General features: G+C 39.6%; 1 non-coding gene across 1 annotated transcript; it reads right to left on the reverse strand.

The window, feature by feature from the left end:
- Positions 1-16,593: 16,593 nt before the first annotated feature.
- Positions 16,594-16,669, reverse strand: TRNAA-GGC (transfer RNA alanine (anticodon GGC)). Its single transcript has one exon. It is a non-coding gene; the product is annotated as a tRNA-Ala (tRNA).
- Positions 16,670-18,833: the final 2,164 nt, after the last annotated feature.

Raw genomic sequence — 18,833 nt, forward strand, 5'->3', positions numbered from 1 at the left:
AGTGTGCCGCAGCCTTTGGAATACCCCAGGCCTGGGCTGGAACCCCTTCACTACACTGTGCAAAGCACTTTGACTGCTTTACCGTCTTCACCTGCCCAGGGGAACATTGATGTGTATACTTCATGGAGGTACTACAAGTGTAGAATAAATGTATGGCAAAAATGGAAAGATAGCATCACTCATTATGTAATTAAAAGCTATTATTGCATAAAGTGCACTGACAGAACATGGGACGATGTGAAAGCTGTGGAATGATTGAAAAGTGGAGAGGTGCAGAGAGACAGCAGAGAGAGATGAGGAAGGTGGCAGATATCCATGGGGAGGTAGAATGAGGGTAGCAAGTATTCTTAGGTAGAAGGGAACTAAATTAATATCTCAGCTCAGGGGGAGCTCCCCTCCAAGGTAACTAAAATAGTAATTCTAATTGGCCACATTGATGAGAAGGCAAGGGGGTCAGGACAGGGCTTCAGGGGGTAAATATTGTATTTTAAAACACTGATATACACGTATTAGCTCCCTTACCTGCTGATAAATTCCTTGAGATTTATCCTTGGTAGTGTCAAGTTTATAGTACTTAGCAAAGATAATTAGTGTCTAGTGAATATTTGTTAAATTATTATGAAGTTTTAAAGACATTATCTGTGGGGAGAGATTTCCAACCATCTCTGATCTTTTTGGTGGGGTTACTAATTTCCAGCTCACAGTAATGTTAGGAGGTTCTCATTTTAAAGAAGGTTAAGAATTCTGCCTCATGGAGAACTGATGCTATGTCCACACAAAAGGAAATGAGTTATTTCTACAGACAGACATCCTCAGCGCAGGGCACATTCTGCCAAGAAGAACTTGTGATATTGAAAGAAAAATGTGGCAAAAAACGATTAGCCACCCATTTAATCATCCACCAGGAAAAGATACATTTAAAGATGTTACAAAATGACTCTAATGCAAGGTGACATGATTTTCTTGCAGTGACTTGAAATTGTTTGCTAATGACTGATTATGCTCCTTTTTAATAAAAGCGCTGCAGGTGGCAAAAGTTTTATGTGTGAGCACAATTAATTAAGACTTATATTTCATATTTTGTTCATTCCCCATAACCACATACTTGAAGATAACCCTTCTGTACTTCTGTCTGCTTGTGGCATTTATTGATGTGGTTAAGCTTAATTTTTAATAATAAACCTTTTCAGTTATCTGATGTTTAATATTTTTGGTATGTAACACCTGTGTGCCATATCAGATTTGTAATAGCCCTAAGAGGAAAAGAGTCAGAACTAGGTTCCTAATTGTACATTAACTACACATGGCAAATGGCACTTGTCACAGTTGGTAAATAGGCTTATTGTGTGACCCTATAAGGCTTTTTTCCCCACTTGAACTTCTACTTTGACATGTCCTTAAAAGATCTTTTACCTGTGACACTTACCTCTTTCTGTGGTCAGTTTGTCTCATCATCACACAGTTATCAGTTGTATGACGGCCAACCACCCTCATTGATAATTCTTTCCACAGAATTGGTTGGAATGGGCATATTTGAAGGCCTTGAAATTTGTCTAGGACTTACTTTTCTTCTATCTTTTTTTTAAAATCAGTTTTGATTTTACATGGCTACATCTTTCATCAGAATATGATTTTCCAGTACTACTGGTAGCTAAAAACAAGTATGAAATATAAGTTGGTATATTTTCTTGAGTAGGGTGGCAACAATGGTCCATATTGTCCCCTGCTACAGTACTCTCACAGGGCATGCACTCAATAAATAGGAGAATTTAAAATATTATTTCTAAGTTGACATGCAATGTCAATGCCTCACTTGGCTCCAAACTTGATTTAATTGGTCACTGAATCATTAGAACATAGCAGGCCTGCTTAAAGAAAATAATGAAGCCAATAAATATCAAATATTGGCTGTAAAAAAAGTGGATAAAAATTTAAATTGCTTCAATTGTGTTTTATTTTTATAAAATCCGGAGAGGCTGACTTGTGGATATATTGCGAACTCTTCTTCATTTGTGGGTCTAATTCAAACTTTTCCCTTTTGTATATATTTTATTTCAAGTTCTCTTTCTAAGGCTCCTGCTCCGTACCTTTATTGGCAGGGGTAGTTTTATACTTTATTTCTTATCCCCGTTTTCCCCTCAGTATTGCTTCTTGTACCGTTCATGATTGATCTGCCTTTCCCCAGCCCTCTTCTATTTCCTGAGCAACATGCTGCAGCACACAAAAGCAGTTACAGCATGTGCTTCCTCCTCAAATCCATTTTACTACCTGCTAATGCACCAGTCGACCTGAGATCACTTCTTGCTTGATCAACATTGGAATACCAGGTGCCTCTCTTTGCACATCTTATACTAAGTGACATTAAACCATGCTCATCTCTCCACCAGCCCATATCTCCAGATACAGTCACATTTTAAGGTACTAACAGTTAAGAATTCAAAGTAAGAATTTCGCGGGGGGGATGCAACTTATTCCTCAATAAAGAATATGAAGTGTCCTCAGAAGCAGATCTTTGTGAGGCGGGGCTGCCTGTGCAGCCTGTGGGTAATGAGGAGTTTTAGGGCAGAGCTGTCTCTGGTGGACTGTCTCATGATGACACCTCCATGACAAGATGGTGAATCCAATCTTAAATCACCCTCAGAATGAACTTCAGTTTCTATCTACAAACCAATCTCCACTTTAAATCCTTAACTAGTATATATTTCCTTGATCATCTTTTATTTTCTTTTTTTTAAGTATTTTTTAAGTCTTTATTTATTTATTTATTTCAGAGACAGAGAGTGAGTCAGAGCGAGGGATAGATAGGGACAGACAGATAGGAATGGAGAGAGATGAGAAGCATCAATCATTAGTTTTTCATTGCATGTTGCAACACCTTAGTTGTTCATTGATTGCTTTCTCATATGTGCCTTGACCGCGGGCCTTCAGCAGACTGAGTAACCCCTTGTTGGACCCAGTGACCTTGGGTTCAAGCTGGTAGGCTTTTGCTCAAACCAGATGAGCCCACGCTCAAGCTGGCGACTTCGGGGTCTCGAACCTGGGTCCTCTGCATCCCAGTCAGACACTCTATCCACTACGCCACCACCTGGTCAGGCTCTTTTATTTTCTTTAGTTAGCAAACTTAGTTTTCAAAATACAACTTTCATCTTAATCATTATACAAACACATGAACATTTTTGAACCTTGTTACTTTGTGTCAACATCTTTAAGTGTATCTTTTTCTTTTATCCACTAATGATCTAGTTAATATTTTTTAATAATGTACTCTATGATATAAGGATAAATTGATTATCCCATTTGGTGTGTTCTACTCTGTGCTGGAAAATTTTGCTCAGAAAGAGATTTAGAAGATGCCACTCTATGCTGAGTGCTGATATGGGTCTTATAATATAGGGACATGATTATGATACTCATTTTCTATGTGAGGTCTTGTCACATGGTACAAGGGACACATATAAGACCAGATCACTAGAATGTCCCATGAATTAATGCTCAAAGCCAAGCATTCACTGACTCCAATACCTATGCTTTGTAATGTGCCATACAATACCTTTTCCCAAATGATGAAGTAGGAAAGGCAATTGCGTTTGTGGTAGTCTCCTGTTCTGGATACTGCGATTCTGGAAGGCTCTCTGAAGTACATGCAATTGTCACCATTTTACCAATGAATGATTTGACTTTCGAGGAGGGGGGAACCTGCTACTCAGGGTGGCGCAGTGCTGAGAGACGGATGAAACAAACCTCACGTCTCTGTGCGGGTCCTCTCAGTGTAAGACATTAACCTTGTTCTTGAGAAGCTTTAAATTAATGGGATAGTTGAAAAACTAAGCACTGGAAAAAATTTTTATTTAACTCTAAATTATATCCTGGGAAAAGTGACTATGTTCTAAGAGGACATAATCCCAAAGCAGATTTTTAAAAAACAGCTGTTTTATAACTCTTCCCCTTGAGCCTATCTTGAGTAACCCAAATTTTAGTCTTCACTGAGTCACTCACTCAATTATTTGAACTAATTCATTTATATGCAATTGTAAAATAAATAACCTTTAACTTGCAATCCCAATAGCCAAAGTGTTCACAGGCATCAGTCGTTTCTGAGGAATCCAGAAGCTCCAAGTCTGTAAGTACCTAGCAGAGTCAGAGAGAGCCTGGGGACCCTGAGCACTGGGAGAGGTTTGGAAAGGGCAGAAACGATGAAGAGAGAAAGAAAGAAGCTGAGGAGGGACAAGAATAACAGAGACTAGTATGAATGGTAATTAAAGCAAAATAAAATAAATAACCCATGCTAATGGAGATAGCATGAGAGAAAATGAGTCCAGTTTGGAGGAAATGACAAGCATCTTGAGGGGAGGAGGAAAGCTAGTGAGAAAGCACTCACAGAAGCGACTCAATGGTATGTGTAACTAAATAGCTCTTTTCTTACAGGGTGGAGCAAACGTAGGATTACAGTTGTGAGGACACGAAACAGTTTATTCTTGTAGTATTGTGTCTTAATTATTATATTATATTCCATATGAATAACATGAACCTACTTTTACTCCACCCTGTGTTGCTTGTCATTACATCCAGGGCAAGGTATCTGGCTGCGTGACTGAAGAATTTGTGTTGCTCAGTGAAAGGGAGAAAAGTAGTCGCAAGGATTCCCAGGGAGGAGTGTTCAGACATGTAGACAATATACAGACTTTTGATAATTTAAGTAAATAAAATAATTGAAATTTTAAGGAAAGAATACACTGCCATAGATATAATAGCTATAGCTAAACCTACATCTAAAATAGATACTTAACAAACTGTTAAAGTTATTTCAACATGTAGATCATGATTTTTTTTCAGAATAGAAACTGCTTTACGAAGTGATTTCATGAGAGAGATAATCTATTTTGTAGTCATTTTAATGAGTTTTTCTATATCATTATATTAATGAAAATATATGATGTTCGGTGGCAAACATTATATATGATAAAGTAGCAAATAGAGCTTAGAAAAGGTTTTGCTGCTGGTGTTATGTTTGGGAAAAAAGGATGCCTATGATAATTTGGTTTTGTTTTTTTTCTTACTCATGAGATGTGAGGAAGAGTTCAAAATGAAGGGAGGTCGAAAGAGAAGAACTAAGTTGGAGGACTGACACCATCTGACTTCTAAGACTCAGTATAAAGTTACAGTAATAAAGTGCGGTATTGGTGAAAAATAGAAAAATAAATCATTGGAACATAAGAGATCTCAGAAATAGACTCACATAAATACAGTCAACTGATCTTGGACAATGGAGCAAAGACAATATAATAGAGCAACTGGACATTCCCATACAAAAGAATGAACCTAGTCACAGACTTTATATCCTTCATAACAATTAACTCAAATTGGACCATAGACCTAAGGGTAAAACATAAAACTATAAAACTCCTAGATGACATTGGAGAAAACCTAGATGACCTTAAGTATGGTGATGCTTTTTTTATAAGCAACACTAAAGACATAACCAATAAAAGAAATAATCCACAAAGAGACCTCTATGAAAATCAGAGGGAAAAAAGTCAACTGTGCTCTGTGAAACATAATCTCAAGAGAATGAGGAGACAAGCCACAGACTGGGAGAAAATATTTGCAAAAACACACCTAATAACGGACTGTTAATCCAAAATATACAAAGATCTTTTAAAACTCAACAGTAAGAAAACTAACAATCTGATTAAAAAATTATACCCCCAAACTTCAAAACATTGGTATATGTAAAGAAAAATGCACCCCATGAGCATTGCAGCATTATTCACAGTGACCAAGACGTGGAAAGAACCAAAGTGCCCTTCATTAGAGGACTGGATAAAGAAGATCTGGTACATATAGATATGTTATAAGAAACAATGACATAGTGACATTTACAAGAACATGGATGGACTGTGAGAACATTATACTGAATGACACAAGTAAATCAGCAAAAGCTAAAGGTAAGAACTGTATGATTTCACACATAGGTGGGACATAAAACTTAGACTTACGGGCATAGATAAAAGTGAAGTGGTTACCAGGAAGAAGGGAACATGGGGGAGGGGGAAGGGGACTTGAGTGAACGGGGAGGCAGAGGGGATCAGGGAAAGGGTGTAAAGTGGGAGAAATATAAGGTGACAGAAAGTGAGTGGACTTTGGGTGAGGGGTATACAATGTAATCAACAGATCAAATGTTATAGAAATGTTCACCTGAAACCTATGTACTCTTATTGATCAATGTCACTCTATTAAAGTTAATTTTCTAAATAAAAAATATATCCATAGAACTTAAGAGACATCTTAGCAAAGAAGATATACAGATGGCAAATAAGCATGTGCAAAGATATTCTTCATCCTATGTCATCAGGAAATGTAAATGAAAACAACAGTGAGATACCACTGCACACCTATTAGAATGGTCAAAATCTAGAAGGTAACATTTCTCTTTTATAAAATCTTCCCTACTTGTAAAGAAATTGATCTGGTTAAGGAGACCACCATCATATAGAGTAACTGAATCATGTAGGGGCTCTTTTTGAACCTCCCTTATAACCTAGTGCAGCACCCTAAATATAATGGCTCCTCAGTACATTCTTATTCATTTGATTTATAAGGTACCTTTATAACAGGAGAAAGCCAAGTCAATTTAATAACTCATTTGTATTTTATAAGGCAATTAGAAAAAAATGAAATGAAATAGAAGGCTGCAAATAAAAAAGACCCCAATAATTCTGATTATTCCCAGTAGCAAATGTTATGCATGGAGAAGTTTGTGAAATACTTACTTTTCTTCCACCTTTTGATTTTTACTCTCCAGATTTTCTTAAAATCCAAACACCATCTGAAGCAGCCTAAACTATATGCTAGACATTTGAGAATGAGGTCCCAATTGCTCCAATCACACAACCCACGTGCCAGATGTGTGAGTGAGACCATCTGAAATATCCTGAGCCCAGGTGAGATCAGGCTGGCTTTTGGTGTATCTTAAAGCATTATTTGAGGTTCAGTTGCTTTATAATAACAGGGTTAGCATTGTAGATACATATCTATTTTTTATTTCCATCAGAATATCACTCTAAGAAACATGCTATCATCACTCAAGCAAATAAGAAATGGTTTTACTAATGAATTGAAAGAGGTCAAGTAGATGAACAAGGTAAATGAACCTAAATGAACATGTTTAAATAATTTACACTATGTTTATTCATATTTACTCCTAGATCACTGAGAATGAAAGTCTAACTGCTCATGGGAGGAATGATATCTTCTCATGATATCTAACCTTATTAATTTGTATTGAAACTTATGATTGTTATTAGAGGGAAACTGTATTTAATCAATCAACAAACACTTGTTGCATAGCCACTATCCTCTGTACCAGTACAAGCTCTTGTAACCTGTCCATCTCTGTATCACTTGAACTTTGGGAAGCAAAACCAGGCTCCTCTAACCCTGACAATGTATGGCTGCTCCTCATTTTTTCCTCAAAGAAGTGATGAGCCTGAGACATTAGGAAAAGTATACTGGGCCAAAAACCAATATACTATACTTGATCTCAATCACAAACTCTTAGTGTGTATTTCAGATTTGGAATCTAACTTTTCTGAGTCTGCATTTTCTTTACTTAGAGTTTGAAAGGTAAGAAATTGTCTTTCTAGTCTCAAAGAGTGATGTAACAATTTAGCATTTTAGAACTGAACAGCGCAGATAAAAGTTTATTAACTGGAACAATATGCATTTCATCCTGTGTATTTAAAGAGAAGACTTGGATTGGTTTATTCTTCTCTTTTAGCCTTACCCGTCAGGAAAGTAAACTAAAGCAACCGTGTGGATTTGACATTCTTGAATAAGTTTATATTTTCTCCTTTCTTTTACTTGGCTTTTGATTATAATTCATATTTTCCCGGATCGTGATTTCTTAATATTTTTCTTTTACTTCATTTTAGGTATTTTTTATTGTTTATGTGAATTCTTTATATGTATTATTTATAAAGGATTTCAAATCTTCTGTGGGAAAAAAACCACATAACTTTTTATCTGTTTATTTTCATTTATGTTTTAATTTCTTTGTTTTTTAAATTATGGATTTTTTCAATTACAGTTTACATTTAATAGCATCTTGTATTAGTTTCAGGGGTATAGCATAGTGGATAGAAAATGATATACTCTCTAGAGTGTTGCCCAGGTAGTCCAGTACCCACCTCACAGCACACATAGTTACTACAATCTTCTGGCTTTATTCCCTGAGCTGTACTTTACGTCCCCATAACCGTTCTGTGACTACCAATCTGCACTCCTCCATCCCTTCACACTCTTCACCCAGCCCCCAAGCCCCTTCCACTCTGCCAACCATCAGTCTGTTTCTGTTCTCTGTGCCTATGAATCTGTTTGTTTTGTTTGTTTATTTATATTGTTCTGTTGATCTTACATATAAGTGAAATTATATGGTAGTTGTATTTTTCTGTCTGACTTATTTCACTTACCATAATATCCTCTAGGTCCTCCCTTGCTGTTGTAAATAGTAAGATTTTGTTCCTTCTTTTTTAACTAAAATAAAGAAGTTTATTACTAACAGGGATTAGAAGAAGTAAACCATATGCTTCAAGGGGCTACACATTTTGTTCTTTTTTTATGTCAGTTTATTATTCATATTTTTAGATCTCTCTACATATTTCTTTAAAAAGTCCCTTTACTATTTTTAGTAACACTGGTTTGGTAGTGATAAACTTTTTTAGCTTTTTCTTGTCTGGGAAGCTCTCTGTCCTTCAAATTGAGCCACATGATATGGTTTTAGAACACCATGTACTATCTGGTCAATATTTAGATTTCTGTAATACTTATATATACCAAATCAATATTTGCTGTCAGCCTATGGACAATGGACTATCACTGTACTATGTAGGCACTCTGGTGCCTCTTTGAGTTTCCCTGAAGAAAGACTATTCCCCAGACAAACTGTGACATAATAACTAATAGCAAAAGGGCTGGTTCCATAATCTCTATAATTTATTTGTTCATAGCCTAGGTCACTCAATTACTCCTCATCTTTTTAAAAATTTCCCTCATTAATTGAACTTATTAGTTCATAGATAGATAGGTAGACAGATGGATAGAGAAACAGATAAATGATTGATAGCCTGCCCAAAGGTTATATAATATAAATCAAAGAAGATTTAATATAATCTATTAGAGCAAATGTACCAAACTGTTATGCTTTTTTGGAGTCCAAATGTCATTGGAAAAAGCCTAAGCTTCTTCTAGATATTGGAGACAAGATATCTGCTAAATATTAAAGTCAAAGAGTCTCAACTTCTTCCATTACTCTAGTCAAATGCTGGATTGAATGCAAGCCATATTACCTGTCATCAATGGCAAAATGGGCCTCTCCTTGTCCTCTGTACTGAGGGTTCTGATTTAATTTTGAAGTCAAAATAAATTATTTTCTAGGATGTTTAAATCTTTGAGTACAGACCCATAAACCCTCCACAAAATACACAGGTAATGTCAGTTTCATTTCCAATATAGATGATCATATGTCAAGTCAAACTCAGGTGAAGTAAGTAAAACCTTTGTCAGAATGGCAGACTCACCAACATCTCAAAGATTAGCAAGGAATGGCCTCCAGAGAGCTGTCAGTGCACGTTTCTGCTGTCTGGTCTTTTGCCCAAATCTTCTTGTAGAGATCAGAGTTTCTGAATTTCTCAGTTTCATATGTGTTTTCAATATGAATGCACACAATTCTACAACATTTGCATGGTATTTAGTTTTGAAACTGACTTGTTTCATTCCCATCACTTTTACAAGTAAATGTTGAAAATTTCATTTTTTAAATAGTTTTGTATGCTTTCTTTTATTTTATATTTATATTCAGTGAAAATTTAGTCTTTGGAAAGAGTATTAATATTGCTCATTAGTGACTCACCACAGCACTTAAAATTCAAACAACAAATTACATGGTAGAATTTTGTCTTCCTTCTTGTGAGAAACTCATTTATTTTTAAAAGAACAATTTCATTCATCTTATCTGGCATGTTTCTTTGTGTATATACTTCCCAGTTAAAACTACACTCTGCCCTTCTAGAGAATGCCCCCTAATTACATGGCAGTGCTGACGCAGCCCCTCATTGGCAGGCTGCAACCTGTCTTGTTAATGAAGTTCTTTAAGCTTCTTTGAAGTCTTGAATATGAAAATAGAATAAAAATTTGATTACTGTCGCTAAAACACTGCCAAATTTGTTAATGAGGCAATATTCTTTATTTTGTCTTGGGCCAAACTGGATGACTGTTTGCAAACAGCACAAAACAATGATGAGCCAGTGAGCAAGCTCTTCAGCTTTATGTCGCAGGTGTCTTTTATGTGGATTTACTCAACGTTTTCCTCTTAGTGTTTGGGAGGAATCAAATTTCACAGCTTCAACTACTTCACTTATTCATGATCCTAAAAGCAGGTAAAGCGGAGGTGAAAAGCTCCTCCGGGAACAAGTATAATCTCTTTTATTATATGTTGTCATAAAATACTTCATTCAGTGGCATTTGCCACCTTAACTGGGGTTACTAAAATCCTGAAATCCCTTTACATACAATAATCTTCTTTATTAGTGCTGAATTCTCTAAATTGTGAGCATGGTCTCTTCTGCTGAACTCTGAAGATCCCAGAGTCCTAAAAAGCCTGCTGAGAAGTTCTTGGAAACTATAAGGAACTCCTATCTATGATGGACATGGCCATGGGACTTTACAACCTTTTACATAAAGTTATTTAAAAGTCCACTTGAGTTATTTACCTCTTAAATCAATTACAAATTACCTTTTCTGTTTTGCTTTTTTTCTGCCAAGTATTTCAGTTACCACAGACACCCTGCCCCCACCCACCCATTCTCGTGGAGGCTGTGTGTTACAATATTTGGAATCACATTTAATTTTTTTCCTCACTATAATTTCAGCTTTCCCATTCATACTTTGAAATTATTTGAGAATTATTTCAGCTGTTTGCTTTTTTAGTTGCATTGCACATGTAAAGATAATTTTCATTCTTTCCAACTTCTAATATTCCTCTGAGACTGCAAAGTTAAATAGTTTTTAGAATTTAGATAAATTGGTCAGATAGGTCTATAATGGAGTACAAATGGGGAAAGAGGGTATCTGTGAGATGATAATAATAGTAATAAGAACATGTCATTTATTGAGCAGAAAACTATAAAATAATAGAAACATGAATCATTGCTAGATAGTGTAAGGTCGGTGGGCAATGGAGGATGGTCATGTGGGGAACTCAGGCCCTCCCAGGAATTTTGACTAGGATAGCCCACAACCAAGCGTGCCAAAAGAAACTTCCCAGGAACCCTTTGGAAAAGAGCAACACCTCCGTCAGCCAGTGAGATTTCACCACGTCATATTAGCTCGACCACCCTAGGGACCCTTTAAATATCTCTCCTGCAGGTCACACCTTGCAACTCCTCTGGTCTCTGTCCCCAGGACCAGAGGACCTCGTCGGGTGGGATGCGCTCTGTACTCAATAAAGCCTTTTATTATTCCACACTTCGTGTCTCTGGTCCCTTCCTTCTTTCTCGGCGGGGAAAAATACCTTATATTTTTGGTGCCAAAAACCCAGGAGGAGTTCGAAGTCCGCAAGGACCGCTCCTCTCCTCTTCTCCTCCGAGAAAGAACCAGGATCTCTGACCTTCCACCCACTTCAGCGCATGGTGTGGTAAGTCCCCTGCATTCAACCACCCTTGAGTTCTTTTCGCCAAGACTCCCTGTCCAGAAACCATAACTATGTCAGGGACCTCTTTCCTTCAGAGTGCATGTGCTGTGGAGACATCCCGAGCACATCCACTTTACCTTATCTGTTCATGACCAAAGCTTGAGTTTTGGAATGCCAGTTCTCAAATCTGACCACTCCGAGGACTGAGGGTGGCCATGGGGGCACAGGAATCTCCCTCCCTAAAGAAGAAGAAACTGTTCTTCTCCCCTGTGGCCAGGCCACAAACCCCACTGAATTAGCCTCCTGAAGGGACTTTCACGGTTTTAACACCCTCACCAATTTAACTATCGCCAAAAAAGCTGGGAGCTGGTTGGAGATCCCTTACATACAGGGCTTCTAATTATTTGCACACCTGTCCTTAATCTCTGTGCCGCCTGTTCCACCGCGCAGGTCTTTTTCTGGCCAGAGAAGCCTCACCTAAAACCTCCACTCCTGAACTTTCCTTCTCCGCGGACTCCCAACTCTCTTTCCCTCCTGCCTGACCCCCGGGGGCACCCTTCTCTCAGGACTTCTCTCTGGTCCCTCTGCGGACCTCTTTGGCTCAGGTCTCTTCCCTCCGAGAGCCCCCTCCCCTCCCTTTGCAAAATCCTGTTTCTTATTCACCACTACCATTCTTTCTCCTCCCCTGCTGGCCAGGGGCCCCTCCCTTCTCCATTGTGTTCTTAAGTCCTTCCTCTGTCAGGCCATTCTCCACCTACTATTGGTTCTTACACCAGTTTGCAGGATCCCAAGGCCCAACTCCAATTTTCTTGCAGGAAGTTCTGGCCCTGCCCTGCCTCTGGCTCCAGCATTTCCTGCAGGATCTGGGTGCTGGGCTTGGCACGAGCCCCCCTCCTCTTATTCCCAACCCCTAAACCCCTATCCGGAACCTGTGAACATGGCATTTAAAGTTTTTAATGGTCCCAACTAGTAGAAATAGGCCAAGGCTGTTCGCCAGGCCCTCATGCAGCAGAAGGTAATGCTCCAAACCCAGGCTCTTGTGGCAACCCTGAGGCCGGCAGAGCAACGGGGTCAAGGCACAGGAAGTGCCCGACCCAAGTCCAAGCCACAAAGAGGAATACCACCAGAGGCTTGCTTTAAGTGTTGCAAGCTGGGTCACTGGTCCCGGCAGGGCCCCTGCCAGCGGCTGCCCACTGAGCCCTGCCCTGACTGCAAGCAGCCTGGTCACTGGTGGAGTGATTGCCCCTTTGGGCAACAGGGTTTTCCTCAGCACCTCTACATGGAGGACGATCTGCCTGAATGGGAGGCCAATCCAGCCAGGTGGGTGCATCGCTCAAACTCCTAGGACACGGCCTGGACTCAGACAACCCAGGGTATGCTGCAAATAGTGAGTAAGTCCATCTCATTTCTTGTGGACATGGGGCTGCCTTCTCTGTTTTGCCATCACACTCTGGACCTCTAGTTCCCTCACAGGTCTCGGTTATGGGAATGGATAGGACCCCTTCCTTTCCCCTTTTTACGCCACTCCTGACATGCAGTTTTGCCTCAAGCTTGCCTCCTTACAGGACCACTGACAGCCAGAACCACTGAACTCCATCTATCTCCATCTCACCAAAAGGCTGGACCCTACAAATCCCATTACTCCTCTTTTTTAAAATTTTTATTTATTTATTTTTTTAATTAATTATTTATTTTTTTGTATTTTTCTGAAGCTGGAAACGGGGAGGCAGTCAGACAGACTCCCGCATACACCCAACCGGGATCCACCCGGCATGCCCACCAGGGGGCCATGCTCTGCCCATCCGGGGCGTCACTCTGTTGTGACCAGAGCCAGTGTTGCGCCTGAGGCAGAGGCCACGGAGCCATCTCCAGTGCCCGGGCCATATTTGCTCCAATGGAGCCTTGGCTGCAGGAGGGGAAGAGAGAGACAGAGAGGAAGGAGAGGGGGAGGGGTGGAGAAGCAGATGGGCGCTTCTTCTGTGTGCCCTGGTTGGGAATAAAACCCGGGACTTCTGCATGCCAGGCTGATGCTCTACCACTGAGCCAACTGGCCAGGGCCACTCCTCTTTTTTTAAATCCTTACAGGACCACATCTGCAAAGTTTCTCAGCTCATGGCCAAACAGATGTTCCTCCTGACACCCCTCAAAGCCACCACCTTCTGATCTCCCCCTCCCCATGATGCCCATAATCAGCAGTAAGTAGCCAGACGAATAAACAGTGCCCCTATTCTATTTAACACAAAAGGTCAGAATGTAAGGTCGGTGGGCAATGGAGGAAGGTCAAGTGGAGAACTCAGGCCCTCCTGGGAATTTTGACTAGGACCACCCACAACCAAGCGTGCCAAAAGAAACTTCCCAGAAACCCTTTGGAAAAGAGCGACACCTCCGTCAGCCAGTGAGATTTCACCATGTCATATTAGCTCGACCACCCTAGGGATCCTTTAAATATTTCTCCTATGGGTCACACTTTGTGACTCTTCTGGTCTCTGTCCCCCAGGACCAGAGGACCTTGTCGGGCGGGATGCACTCTGTACTCAATAAAGTCTTTTATTATTCCACACTTAGTGGCTCCGGCCCCTTCCTTTTTTCTTGGCGGGGAAAAATATCCTACAGAGAGTAAATTCCTTGAGTACAGAGATTTTATCCTCTAAAACCTTAAGCACACAAGCCCTGCCTGTCCTGTGGTTAAGTGATCAGTAAATACATAAGAATTTTGGTTTAATGGTTAGAAAAAAAAATAGAAAAAACATAGAGAAAAATATGATAAAACAATTTACTTATAAAGTTATAAAGTCATCTACTATTGGAATCATCTTTTAAACACAAAGATATAACAAAAATTATTTGCCAAACTGTCACTGACTCCTGGGAAAAAAATAATGCACCTTCCCTGTAAATCCTGTTCCTTCCATATGGACACACCAGGCATATATGACACAAATGAAGGACCACTGGGCCAAGTGTATTTTGTCTTTAAGATAATGGATGTACAGTAGATCTCTTCTTGCATTGTGTATAATGAACTCAACTGTTGTAAGTGACTCCAGCTAGTCAGTCAGTGCCAGTGACTTTCCCCACTGGACAAAGTCTGACTAAATCATTTTAAAATTGTCTTAATGTTGTTTCTTATTCTGAAGTCTTTGTAGATCACCTTATGAAATACCTCTTTTTTTTTTTTTTTACTTATTCTTCATTTCTTAGTAATGCTATATTCATTTATTGTCTAATCTGTGCACAGGTAGGGGAGTGAGACATACAAGACAATCAGCAGTCTTCTCTTTCCCAATCTTTGACTATTTCACTATTAAATGTGGCCAAATAGACATTGGAGTTGTAATGCTTTTCTCCTTAAATGTTCACTTTGGGTCAGAGATACACAGGGAAGTAGGGAGACAGGACAAAAATACTCATAAATACACTCAAATGAGGAGGGAAAGAAACAGCTTGGTCATTCAATAGTTAATTAATTTTTTAATTTTGTTAAACTTGTCAGCAAATACTTAGCAACTATCGTACCTCTTAGGTACATGTTAAATAAGATACAAAGAATAGAGACCACGATACCAAAAGTCAAATGTTTAGAGAAACTTTACAACCAATCAGCTAATACTAATCATAATAACAATGAAAATGGCTTTGTTAATGATGATGAGGATAATGACGATAACCTTCTGGGACGGGCACAGGCTATTCTACATACTTTAAACCAATCAATTTAATTTAAAAGTCACAAAACTCCCATTTGGTTAGTTAAGTGATTGAGTGACAGGTAACAGTGTTGATCATAGCCCAATCACTGAACTTGTTTGCTTTTATTTTATACTGTCTGATCCCTTACCTTGCAAAACTGGGACTGAGACTTGAGGTCTTGAGCCAGGAGCCCGAGATATTAGGAAACATTTGCAGCCTGAGTTGAATGTCCACATGAACAGCAGAGGCGATCCAGTGCAAATAGTACAAGGCCAGAACTTCCATTTAGATAGACTAGATAAAGAAATTAATCCCACATTTGGAGCTAAATTGATCTGAGAAATGAGGGCTCTCTGTGTCAGCATGAAGGGGTTCAGAGCAAGCACAAAGAAAGCTGGATCCGGTATAGAAGGTACTTACTCGACCTACTCAATGGCTTGTTGTAGGAAACAAAAAAAGAAGGCTATGTGAAAGCAATTTTTACACATAGATACATAGTAGACAAATATGCAGGTTTTTTTTCTTGAATTATTCCGACAATTTTATAATGGATCCTTAAGGCTAAAGTTGTATGTTTTAAAATGCACCATTCTGAAAGTTGTCTGTATTTAATGAGGACATTTTTGACCCTCTCTCTCTTATATTTTGTTGTCATTTTATAAATATTAAGTATATCATACAGTTGTTTGATAGGTTGATTTTACATGTGACTTAGTCATTTCTTAACCTAACATTTTTAAAGGCACTTTTTGCTCTTCCCACCCTTATTCTCAATGGCAAAGATATTCATTCAACATAGTAACTGGAAAGTCTAATCAGAGGTCTTTATCATATTCACAATGCCATGTCCTCCATGAAATCTCAAATCATTTATATTATTTCAATGCATTCCAATATATATATATATATATATATATATAATTTTTTTTTTGTATTTTTCTGAAGCTGGAAACGGGGAGAGACAGTCAGACAGACTCCCGCATGCACCCGACCGGGATCCACCAGCACGCCCACCAGGGGGCGATGCTCTGCCCCGGAGGGGCGTCGCTCTGTTGCCACCAGAGCCACTCTAGCGCCTGGGGCAGAGGCCAAGGAGCCATCCCCAGCACCCGGGCCATCTTTTGCTCCAATGGAGCCTTGGCTGTGGGAGGGGAAGAGAGAGACAGAGAGGAAGGAGAGGGGGAGGGGTGGAGAAGCAGGTGGGCGCTTCTCCTGTGTGCCCTGGCCGGGAATCGAACCCGGGACTTCCGCATGCCAGGCCGACGCTCTACCACTGAGCCAACCGGCCAGGGCATTCCAATATTTTTAATTCTCTATGGCTGCAAATTCTTTCACATACTATTACTTTTATAAACTGTTTTATCATCAGGTCAACTTTTTTTTTTCTCTTTATGACCATTCATATAAGAAGAGAAAAAGAAAGTACATGTGGACTTCCCAAGGCCCATCTTTGCTATGCAAAGTTTTCCACTGTCTCTTTGTCCAAGAACTGTGATCTCTGAACTTACAAGCAGTTATTTAAAAATATATATTTAACACAGGAAATATATAGTTTGGCTTGAATGTCAGATGTCATAAATACTTAGAGGACATAGGTAGGAAGCATCAACAAATTGGAAATACAGAGGAATGGTTTAAAATGGAGGCAAAGTAAACAGCTCATTTCTCCATTTAAATGTGGAGGCTGGCTCTCACTTCTACTTTTTTTACCTTATGGGTCTGTGAACTCAGTATAACTAAAATATCTCATGTTTTATCAGAGAGCAAAAAGTCCAGATTACCCTACAGAAGTTAACATTTTAAAGAGTGCAGCATAACATTCTGACTATGAGGAACAGGAACTCTAAAGCCAGTTTGCCTGGGATTAGATTCCAGCAACACTACTGACCTGCTCTCTGTCTCTCAATTTTCTGATCTTTAAAAATGGAGTAGTGCCTGACCTGTGGCGGCACGGTGGATAGAACATTGATCTGGAATGCTGAGGCTGCCAGTTGAAAACTGCAGGCTTGCCCAGTCAAGGCACATACAGAAGCAACGTGAGTTGATGCTTTCTGCTTCTCCCTGTCCCCCACTTTTTTTCTCTCTTTCTCTAAAATCAAAACATAAAATCTTTTTAAAAAAATAACAGTAATAGAAATAAACCCCTATTTTATAGATTTCCTATGAGCAGCAAATGAGTTAATATTTGTATAACATTTTTTTAAAAAATGGCTGACACATAGTAAGTAAGCACTATATAATAATAATTTAAGAAAAACAAGTCCAGCAAACTAAACTACAGAGCAAGAGCATTGTTGTAGAAACCAAATGTATGGCCAGTAGTCACGGCCATGGCCACCACTCACTTGCAGGTTCTCATTGAATTCGGACAGATGGTAAAGAAACAGTGGAGCCAAAAAATGGTGGGTCATGGCTTCAAGTCTCACACTGGCTGATGAGCAACGCACAGGGAAAACACTTCCCTTTCACTCAGGGCTCCCAAAGCCACTGACACATTCTCCGGTTCCACAACCAGGAGAATCTTCTCCGGTTTCTCCTAGAATCAAGGGCCCCACCAGTCTCAGCGGAGTTCCCAAAAGCCCCTCACCTCTGGTTCCCCATCTGCATGTAGCATCCACCAGGTATGGGAACAAACGTCGGAGACTTTCAGGAGTTAAGATGTTACTTTATTGGCCAGTTTAACCTGCGCAGGGGCGAACTCCCGAGATGTCGAGATGTCCGGAGACACCGTGCCCACAAGGAGCTGCAAATGGGAGCCGCGCCTGGAGCTTACAGCCAGGCCCTTATATATCCTAAGTGAGCAAGCATTACAGAAGCAGATGTGGCAGTTTAGCTATTGGCTAGGGAGGTCACACGCAGCATAGCAACAGGGGCCGGTATAGCAACAGGGGCCGGTTTTAGCTTAGTGGCGAATTTCAAACCTAAACTTCTGATAAGGGTCTCTGACCTTCTTTGTTCCCAGCCTCACAGGAGCCATATCAGCACTTACTGTTCCTTCAGTAATTACACTCTTTGGCAGCCCCAGTACTCCCTGAATCTAACACTGCACACCTTCTCTCTCTCTGCCATCATGGCTTCTTCCTCAGCACTCTGCATTCTCTCTATGCTCACTCTGCAAACACGGCTTCTTTTCTCCTCCTTCTGCAAAAACTACCTGGGCCCACAAAGAGCCCTCCTTCAGCAAACATTAGCAAAACAATGGCCATTCCCAAGCAGGAAGGTGATTTGCAATTTCATAGACCCAGATATACCTGGTGCTGCCCAGCCCCCAATGCAAACTATAAGTGAGCAAACATAAAAATCATATTTTACAAACTTATTTGACCAACATCAAACAAAGTATAATTGTAAATTGTATTCCAGCTGCATAATGTGAGTTTTAAACTCCTGATTTAGGGGAACATGGTAACCTGATACACCGAAAGAGTAAACTTATTTGGTGTTGCTTCAGATGAGA

This window comes from Saccopteryx leptura, chromosome 7, assembly GCF_036850995.1.
Source record: "Saccopteryx leptura isolate mSacLep1 chromosome 7, mSacLep1_pri_phased_curated, whole genome shotgun sequence".
Classification (NCBI taxonomy): domain Eukaryota; kingdom Metazoa; phylum Chordata; class Mammalia; order Chiroptera; family Emballonuridae; genus Saccopteryx; species Saccopteryx leptura.